Genomic DNA, 11,300 nt, shown 5'->3' with positions numbered 1-11,300 from the left:
ACGAGAGGACTGGGATTGAGAACCGCTGGTCTAGAACAATTCTTACAAGTATACTTGTAGACAAGTACAGATCATCTTGTTAGAAGTGAGCTCCATGCATGAACTGTGTTCTGCACACTACACACTGACTAAAATTAAAAAAGTGAAAAAGCATAATAGGACCCCTTTAAAAGAGCCGTCTCGGTGGAGTGAAATTTTCTAAAGCCTGATTGGAACGCATCAAACATTTTGTAATCGACCAAGAAACTTTGGAGATGATGAAAAACTACTTTCTCTATAATTTTTACTAAAAATGGAAGATTAGAAATGGGTCTAAAATTTGATAAATCAGAGGAATCTAAATTAGGCCTCTTAAGTCTGGGTTGTACCGAGGCATGTTTTAAATACAAATAGTCAGGCACAACTCCTAACACGAGGCATTTATTAATCAAATTTAAAAGTGTCGGACCCATTACATTGAACACTTGTTTAAATAACTGTGAGGGAATTATATCTAAGGGTGAACCAGTTAGTTTGAGTTGATTAACAATGTAATTTTAAAAAGAAAGCGAAATAGGTGTAAACTGACTAAAGACACCTGTATATTTTAAATGGCCTGCAGGATCGCCAGCAACCGATTTGATGGTACGTCTGATCTCAGATATCTTATTAATAAAAAACTGGCAGAACCGCTCACACATACTGACTCTGTAGGATACACACAGACAACAGGGTTTAACACAGCATTAATGGTATTAAAAAGGGTTCTAGGATTATTATGATTTTTGTCGATGAGAGTCGAAAAATAGTCTGATTTGCCCACTTTCACCGCCTTCTGATACTTAATAAGAGAATCCTTTAACATTTCATAAGAAATCTGTAGTTTGTCCTTTTTCCATTTCCTCTCGGCCCTTCTACAAGCCTGTCTCAATGTCCGAGTGGTATTATTCAACCATGGCTCAGGAGTTAACTTGTGATGTTTAGTCCTCAGTGGAGCCACAGAATCCAAAATTGTAGTGCAGACAGAATTAAAACTATAAAGCAGTTTATCAGGACTGAGCTCAGATGAAGCGAGAGCAGTAGAATGGGAAAACTCCTCAAACAGTGAAGAATAAGAAGCAGAGGTAGCAGCATTGATCCTCGGCGTCAGGTGAGACGATACATGAGGTTTTACAGCATTCAATGACAATGGCGTGTTTAATATAATAGGATTGTGATCACAAAAGCTGTGGTCGCATATCTCAATATCACCCATAGAGAACCCATGAGACATTATAAGATCGAGAGTGTGTCCATGTGTAACGGAGGCCAGCGAGTAGGTGCTGTGCAGGTAAACCTCACTCCCCTCATCTCAAGAGACGCACTAGCGACTGATGCCAGTGGCTGCAGTCTTTAGCCTCCTTGTTAGTGCGTCCGCCTCCCATGCCGGAGACCCACTCGGAGCGAGAACGAGGTGTGGCGGTGAGGACCCGGGGGAGAGGGGTTACATTGGTGCCGTGACACGGATGGGAGTGAGGTTTAGGGGGATGAGTCTAATTGAGGCCAGCGAGTAGGTGCTGTGCAGGTAAACCTCACTCCCCTGATCTCAAGAGACGCACTAGCGACTGACGCTAGTGGCTGCAGTCTTTAGCCTCCTTGTTAGTGCGTCCGCCTCCCATGCCGGAGACCCACTCAGAGCGAGAACGAGGTGTGGCGGTGAGGACCCGGGAGAGAGGGGTTACACATGAATATGAGTAGGTCCTTTAACAAGCTGCACTAAATCAAAGGCTTCTGTTAGGCTGATAAAGTCTTTTGCAAGTGAGTTTTGGGGGCAGCATATGTGAATGTTAAAATCCCCAATAATTAAAAACCTATCAAAATTGGGGATGATTCCCCCCCAAGAAATCTGCTAAAAAGTCTTTGTGTGGCTTTGGAGGCCTGTAGACCACAGCAACAACTAACGGAGTGTCCGAGTCCAACACAAGCCTGCATACAATGCAGTGCCATGCAACATTTTTAAAAATAGTAAGATATGAAACAGGATGCAATATTCAATGATTAAGTTTCAAACAACAGTGTGCATTGTGGTCACATGACCCCTCGGCTATAGTTTCAGAAATAAATACCATGTTTTATTTTGTGTCCAATTTTGTGTAATAACACATTCATTTTCAGCAGTCCAACCAAATAGCCAAAAAGTCAACAAATGGAAACTCAAATGAATTGCATTGTGGTTACGGTAAAAAGCATATGAGCTCTCTTGTCCAGTTCATCTTGGCAAATGAACTACATCACTGAAGTCTTCAGAGAATGCAGAGATTCATACTGCAGTCTGTGAAAATATTACAAGCAATATGGTAGTATAATAAGCTATTCTGAATAGCCAAAGTTGTTTAATATACACTCATTATAGCCTACATGATAACAATGTAATCTAATTTTATAAATAAACTTGAGTGATTTCTAATCTAATATCATTATTAAATTTGTATGCAAAATAGTAATAGCAATACAAGACAATACAATACGTAACAACAACAATACAGCACATTTGATCTGATTTTATTTTTTCGAAATTACCTGAAGGCTAATCACTGAAGCTCAGAATGCCTCCACTTGCTGGACAGAGAAGATCACTGCAGGATTTACAAAATGCGATGCTGCTGCAATGACTTTACTTTTTGGGTCAACTTTGAGTCAACTTTTTGTTACCTCCATAAAGTCCCACAGCACATCTTCCCCTGGCTCGTTTGAGTGTTGCATTTCCCACGGACATAAATCACATTATGAAATAAAACAGGTTGACTTTCAGTTTTGCACCCACAAGGGACGTGTACATTCCCTTTTACTCACTCAGATCAGTTGCTTTATGGCTCTGTATAAGAGCCTCGGTGAAGTGCTCATAGCTGTGCTTTATCGTGAATAAAACACAGCTGATGACCAATCAGAAGCTAGGACTGGAACTAACCGTTTTATAATAAGAGATTTTTCGCACTTTTTCGCATGCATATTGACCTCTTGTGTCTATATTGTTGAAACAGTGAGTATTTTAACAATAATTGGCCATATTCAATTTGAACAAATGGCCATATTCACTTCTATTGTAAGTCCCATGGCGGTAACCCATATTTTTGCTAAAAAGGGGGAACAATTGGAAATTATTTTTGTAGTTATCAAACATTATGCCACAACTGCTCTCACATGGGCTTAACTTACGCTGCATCTGCAATATTCCTTTAAAAGCCCTGTGTGTCTGTGTCTGTGTGTCAGGATGCTGGAGTCTCTCTACAGGAGACTATGAGATACCTGGAGTCTCAGTGTCTTGAGGAGACCGAGGTCATGCTTAGGGGGGAGATACAGGGCCCGGAGCTCGGGGATCTGTTCTTTAACTGTGTGTTCGCCGAGATCAAATTCTATAAGTGAGACAGAGCAGGTAAACAGAGAAATGTCATCGTATCTCTCACACATCTGACCTGTGACTTCCACTGTCTAATATTGCCTGTAACTTGTGGCTGTTTTGCAGTTGTCGTTTTGAATGTTACTAGCTGTTAGTTTTTTTTTCACACTAAAGTCATGTTAACACACGTCGATTACATATTGTGTCTATACTATTAAAACAGTCAGTATTTTAACAATTATGGATTGTCTCCTTTCACTTTCATTGTAAATGCCTCACTATAACCCATATTTTTGCTAAAAAGGGGGAACAAGTGGAAATAATTTTTGTAGTCATCAAAAATGCCACAACTGCTCTCACTGAGCTTAAGGTACGCTGAATCTGCAATATTCTTATATAGCCCTGTGTGTGTGTGTCAGGATGCTGGAGTCTCTCTACAGGAGACTATGAGATACCTGGAGTCTCAGTGTCTTGAGGAGACCGAGGTCATGCTTAGGGGGGAGATACAGGGCCCGGAGCTCGGGGATCTGTTCTTTAACTGTGTGTTCGCCGAGATCAAATTCTATAAGTGAGACAGAGCAGGTAAACAGAGAAATGTCATCGTATCTCTCACACATCTGACCTGTGACTTCCACTGTCTAATATTGCCTGTAACTTGTGGCTGTTTTGCAGTTGTCGTTTTGAATGTTACTAGCGCTTGCTGATCTGCCTGGAGAGAGAGAGAGAGACAGTCCAGAGCGCACAGGTTCCTGCTCAAATCCTGCTGATGCCAAGCCAAACTAATTGTGATGTCCATGGCTCCATGCCACACTAACTGTAACATAAAAAAACACACTAGATGTCCACGTGAGTGGATCACCATAATCGTGTAATTGTCGCACAGGGCGCATCACATTACCGGTTTGTGATAGATTACTAAAGCATGTACTGTGTGTGTGCTGTGGGTAGATGTGTGAGAGAAGAGGTGTTAAAGAAAAACATTTCTCATTCCTGTAAGAGATGGGCTCAGCTGCCTGACTGACCCTCTGAGGAGAAATACAATAAAATATCAATGATTCAAAATGTATGGCATCTTTATTATTGCTGAAACATGCGTAGTTCATGTCACCTTATGCATGGATGTTTGAAATGGAAGTGGAGGAAAGGCCAGAAAACGACCTAACTGCTGTGACCAGGTGTACGTGTACATATAAAATATATAAGTTGTCTATTTAGTGTTTATTGCAGTCTACCTTTGTACAGCTATTGTTATGCTAGCTGTATTCAAGTTTGTATATACCGATGAGTTATAAAAAAATTCACCCCCCTCACAGTTGTCATGAAGGGCAAAATTAGCTATATAAACCAAAATAATTTTTTGAACCAGGCTGTAAACATGTTTTTACATGTTCAAATGTGAGTCTATGGGATTGACTCCCTTTTGCAGCCAGCCTCTAGCGGCCAGTCGATGAATTACAGTATAAGTCACTACCGTGTTGGCTTCACGAGAGAGGGCGGGAGGTTGCCGCATGGTTTTAATCAAGCAGCAAGTGAAGTGACTTAAACTGTAACTCGCCAACTGGCCGCTAGAGGCTGGCTGAATGCCCAACTTTACAGCAGAAAAAACATGTTTACAGCCTGGTTCAAAAAATGATTTTGGTCAATATAGCAAATTTTGCCCCTCATGACAACTGTGAGGGGGGTGCATTTTTTTTATAACTCATCCTTTTAAATTATATTAAGCCTTAAAGTTCTGCATAATTAAGGGCGTGGCCACTTGAGTGACAGGTGGATTGGCTGCTAAGTGGGCGTGGCTTCAGCAGCCAGCTCCCGCCTCTTTGCCCATCTTCGATTATCCTGGAGTGACGCGCCGCCAGAAAAACTACGGGTGACGTCATGGACACTACATCCATGTTTTTATACAGTCTATGGTTTTGATGTATGGCATAAAAAAATATATACAGTCTATGGTTTTAATATATTCTCTAATATAGATCAGCGGTTATGACAACTTTTATAAAACAAAAGTTTTATAGAAAGTGTAACCTATTGAACGAAATATACAAATGATTAAATACCATTAAATATGAAGAGTCCTTCTTTTATTAATATATAGGCTAGTGCTTGTTTTGTGTCATCTCACCCAGTGTTTGGTGAATAGGCCAACTAGATCAATTAAGTCGCGTCTATCTGTTAACTTAAAATTAAAACAAAATGATCAAACTAACCCGAGATCAATTACAACCATTATTAGCCACTACTTGACTATATTTGGGCATGCCAAGGCATCGACCAATCATTTTATCACATTGTCCCACCATAGGCCACACCCACTTACGTTTAGTCGCGTTACGCCTGCATAGTACATTTCATTTGGGTTTCGGTTTGCGTCGGGAATTTGTTCGGGGCATTTGACTGCAGATTGTTTTGTAAACAAGGACAGTGTAATGGAGAGTGAAAGATCAACCTAACTTAACTGTATTGAATCTGCATCGCAAAACCGTCAGTCAATAATTTCATTATGCTTTCTTGTGTGGATAATGAATCACTTAATGGGGCATTGGTACAACTGGTCTATGATAGAGCTCATATTACATTTATATAACGTTAGTGGATGATACTTTTTCCTTTCGAATGACCTTAGACAATCATAACAGTGGCCTTTTACTGGAGCCACCCCTTAAAAACGGATAATTTCGGACAGAGGGTCAGAAGAGGGTTGAGAATAATAATAATTCTTTTGATAACATCTAAGTGAGCCTCAAGGAATACAATAATTTAAAGAAAACTCATGGCAGTTTAAAAGATGTGATTCTCATCAACTAATCATCATCGCGAGAGAGAGGCAGCCCGTTTTTGAATATTAGATGAGAAGCTTTTGACTCGTTCTATCTCATATTTTATGTTGACAAACCTGATGCAGGACAACAACTATGTAAATGTAGTCCATAAATGCAATCATGTGCCCCCAAAATTCAAGATATTAGGCCAAAAAAATGCCGCTGTATGATTTTTTGTCTCATAAGAAATGTGCAGTTTTTGTCCCAAATAGCATGAGTGCAAGAGTGATCTCACATACAGCAGTTGTGATTAAGAAGTTAATATTGTGTTATATTTTAAACTCAATATGGTCTGTTTTTGCTCAGTTTGCCGACGCAAATATTACCTATTAAAACCACATCACAAGTGTTGTGCGTCTCCAAGCACACAAAAACACATGATTTCTGAAAGAATCTGCATTTTGAAGGAATGCACCAATGATTCAGTTACCCATTCATAAAGATTTGCTTCATTCCTGAATGAATCAGCCGTTTGAACAAATCCAATGAATGAATAAATGACTCAATGAATAATTCATTAAGACATTTTAATGCCACCTACTGGCAGTTTTAGTTTCTTTTTTAGAGTATAATTTCATTAAAAAAAAATATTTACATATTATAAAAAAATCTATATTAATAAAAAAATAATTAAAGGGGTAGTTCATCTAAAAACAAAAAAAAATATTTCAAATTTTTGTAATATCGATTTCATGCTTTTCTTTAACACAATGGCATTAAATTATTTTTTGTGGGTAATTTCGCAGCCAAATTTGATTAATATGCGATTCATTAGATTCATTAATTGCCACACTGCATAATTAATTAGATTAAAACATTTAAACAATTGACAGCCCTAGTAGAAATACTCCAAACTTGATAGTCTTCGATGACTTATTAATAATAAAATGTATAATAATGCAAAAGCAGGACGTCCTACCAGAAGCCAGCATTGGTAGTCTTTGATGGTCTTTGCATCACAGCTTCACTCATCACAGAGCTTGATGAAGCACCTCAGTGGGTGACTGCTGGGCCTCTGTGTTCAGTTTCCCGTGGGATTGCTATCTTGGATGGTGATGTTGAGAGGTGTTCCAGCACACCATATGTATGGGAAGGAATCACGGCGTCAGGTGGTGTGACTCTCTCACTCACCCTTGCTCAGCTGAGTCACACTTACCATTGCGAAAACCTGCTTTATATCTCTCACTGACAGTGAAGATCAATAGTGAAGTTTCGCTCGGCGGGTGACGGTTGGGGTCCAGTTCAGCTTCTCGCGGGAGGCTAACACGTGTTTGTTAGGTGTTGTGCTGAACTTGGTGGAGCTAGAAGGAGACCCAACACCTCCTGTGCTGTGGTGCATGAGAAATAACAACAACAACAATATATTTGCAAATAAACTGTGATGCAGTGACTACCAATGGGAGAAAAGAAAGTGGTCCGCCAAGAACTAATAAAGAATAAGAATAATAGAGAAAACTAAAATAATAATAAATCATTTAAAAGTAGTAGTAGTAAATAGTACATGGATCAGGGTTCTGACCGGGCAGCTTTTTCTGTGTTGTCTTTGTTTAATGTTTCTTTGTTTCTCTCGTGTCTTAACACATTGATTTGTCTTTGTTTGTGTTGCCATGTATTCCTTTGGTCCCTTGCTTAACCCTTGTCTTGTGCTCATTTCATTAATTGTGCTCACCTGGCCCTTGTGTACTTTCCCCGCTTTATATTGTGCTGTTTTTTCCTCTTGTGTTGGCTGGTTCATCTTGTGCCATAGAGACAGTTACTGACTTGCTTCTCTGTATTCCAATCTTGCCCTGTTATTTGCTGTGATTGTGTATCCTTGCTGTAGTTTTTGCTCTTTCTCTTTTTTTTTTTTTTTTTGGTTTGATCTTCAGTTGTCTTGCTTATATTTGTAATGTTTTCTTTAGTTGTTCATCAGTCTTGTTTCTAGTCTTGTATTCTCGTTATTGCCTGGATTTGATACTGTTAGTCTAAACTTAGATATTTCCTTTACTTATTTGTTTAAATGGTTTAGTTTTACTTTTTACTTAGTTTTAATTTTTTCCCTTTTATTACATGTTGTTTCTCCTTGTGTTGTGCCGAGTAGTGTTATTTTGTGGTCTTGAGTGGTGTGTTCCCTCCAGTTCTGCTCTATCAGCCTGACGCTTGTTTCACACATAGGCCGGTTGCACTGACAAAAACAGACGGCTCTCGTGCCTTTCCTTTGAAATTAAATCTTTATTTCAAGCAATCCTGCAGGTCTTAAAGACCTGTTTTTCTACCTCCACAAGTGCATCTATTATGTTGCCTTGTTTATCGAAAAGTGTACTTTTCCTTGTTTTAAACTTAGCCAAAAAGTCACGTGTTGACTGTGAAACACAGTAGACTTTAATTATATCTATTTATTGTGAAATTACAACATTTCCGTGTCAAGCCATGTTCATTTTTACCGTGAACAGTGCACTGTCACTTTAATTCAACATGTGCAGCACAGCAAAAATAGACTATATTTCAATAAAAATAATCCATTAACATGTGTCCCTTCATGCTATCCCTGACAACAAATAAATAATAATAATCAATTACATAATTAAATAAGTTATATAATTATATGTATAATAAACAAAATAAAAAATAATACTTTTTCAAAATAAAAAATAGTAATATTAAAATAGAATTAATATTAATATGCACAAACCTTTGTGGTTTTTATGTTGAGTGTTTGGCTGTTTAGCTTCTCATATACTAAATGTTCACCAGCGATAACAACCTCTTTTGCTAAAAGCATTGCATCAGAATAGTTTAGCTGAAGCCAAAATTTATTTATTGACAGCTGGATATATGCAGATATCGAAATTTGTACATTGGAAGGCACAGCAGATAAATAAATTAGGGAAGAAAGCACAACACAGCAGGTGTGGACAATGGTGGGATGAAAAGGGAAGTAAATAAGCTGATAAACTGAGGCAGGTAAACCAAACTGACTCTAAAGTGCTCAAATAAACAGTCCAGTGCAGTACTGAGCAGAAGAGAGACAGGGATCACTGGATACTCAGCGGTGAGTAAAGGATATTGCTGGAGACTCAGCAGTGAGTATAGAAGATTGCTGGAGACTCAGCGGTGAGTGTAAGAGACCGCTGGAGACTCAGAAGTGAGTATAGGAGACCGCTGGAAACTCAGCAGTGAGTATAGGAGAGCGCTGGAGACTCAGAAGTGAGTATAGGAGACCGCTGGAAACTCAGAAGTGAGTATAGGAGATCGCTGGAGACTCAGCAGTGAGTATAGGAGAGCGCTGGAGACTCAGAAGTGAGTATAGGAGACCGCTGGAAACTCCGCAGTGAGTATAGGAGATTGCTGGAGACTCAGCGGTGAGTGTAAGAGACGGCTGGAGACTCAGAAGTGAGTACCGGGACTCATCAGTGAGTATAAGAGATCACTGGAGAATCAGAGGTGAGTATAGGAAACCACTGGAAACTTAGCAGTGAGTATAGGAGATGGCTGGAGACTCAGCAGTGAGTATAGGAGATCTCTGGAGAATCAGCAGTGAGTATAGGAGATCTCAGGAGACTCAGCAGTGAGTAAAGGAGATAGCTGGAGACTCAGCTATGAGTATAGGAGATAGCTGGAGACTCAGCTATGAGTATAGGAGATCGCTGGAGACTCAGCAGTGAGTATAAGAGACCGCTGGAGACTCAGATGTGAGTATAGGAGATTGCAGGAGACTCAGATGTGAGTATAGGAGATCTCTGGAGACTCAGTGGTGAGTATAGGAGTGAGTATAAGAGACTGCTGGAGACTCAGCTGTGAGTATAGGAGAACGCTGGAGACTCAGCGGTGAGAACAGGAGATCGCTGGAGACTTAGCAGAGAGTATAGGAGATCAATGGAGACTCAGATGTGAGTATAGGAGATTGCAGGAGACTCAGATGTGAGTATAGGAGATCTCTGGAGACTCAGTGGTGAGTATAGGAGTGAGTATAAGAGACTGCTGGAGACTCAGCTGTGAGTATAGGAGAACGCTGGAGACTCAGCGGTGAGAACAGGAGATCGCTGGAGACTTAGCAGAGAGTATAGGAGATCAATGGAGACTCAGATGTGAGTATAGGAGATTGCAGGAGACTCAGATGTGAGTATAGGAGATCTCTGGAGACTCAGTGGTGAGTATAGGAGTGAGTATAAGAGACTGCTGGAGACTCAGCTGTGAGTATAGGAGAACGCTGGAGACTCAGCGGTGAGAACAGGAGATCGCTGGAGACTTAGCAGAGAGTATAGGAGATCAATGGAGTCTCAGAGGTGAGTATAAGAGACCACTGGAGACTCAGAGGTGAGTATAGGAGATTGCTGGAAACTCAGAGATGAGTATAGGAGATCGCTGGAGACTCAGCAGTGAGTATAGGAGATCGCTGGAGACTCAGTGGTGAGTATAGGAGTGAGTATAAGAGACCGCTGGAGAATCAGCGGTGAGTATAGGAGATCGCTGGAGACACAGAGGTGAGTATAGGAGATCGCTGGAGACTCAGAGGTGAGTATAGGAGATCGCTGGAGACTCAGAGGTGAGTATAGGAGATCGCTGGAGACTCAGAGGTGAGTATAGGAGATCGCTGGAGACTCAGAGGTGAGTATAGGAGATCGCTGGAGACTCAGCCGTGAGTATAGGAGATCGCTGGAGACTCAGCAGTGAGTAGAGGAGACCGCTGGGAGAGTCAGCAGTGAGTATAGGAGACCGCTGGAGACTCAACGGTGAGTATAGGAGATTGCTGGAGACTCAGAGGCGAGTTTAGGAGACCGCTGGAGACTCAGAGGTGAAAATGGGAGATCGCTGGAGACTCAGCAGTGAGTATAGGAGATCGCTGGAGACTCAGTGGTGAGTATAGGAGTGAGTATAAGAGACCGCTGGAGAATCAGCGGTGAGTATAGGAGAACGCTGGAAACTCAGCGGTGAGTAGAGGAGACCGCTGGGAGACTCAGCAGTGAGTATAGGGGATCGCTGGAGACTCAGAGGTGAGTATAGGAGATCGCTGGAGACTCAGAGGTGAGTATAGGAGATCGCTGGAGACTCAGAGGTTAGTATAGGAGATCGCTGGAGACTCAGAGGTTAGTATAGGAGATCGCTGGAGACTCAGCAGTGAGTATAGGAGATCGCTGGAGACTCAG

The sequence above is a fragment of the Sinocyclocheilus grahami genome, unplaced genomic scaffold (genome assembly GCF_001515645.1).
Source record: "Sinocyclocheilus grahami isolate Dianchi unplaced genomic scaffold, SAMN03320097.WGS_v1.1 scaffold744.1, whole genome shotgun sequence".
Classification (NCBI taxonomy): Eukaryota; Metazoa; Chordata; class Actinopteri; order Cypriniformes; family Cyprinidae; genus Sinocyclocheilus; species Sinocyclocheilus grahami.
Note: the sequence above shows the minus strand (reverse complement) of the source record.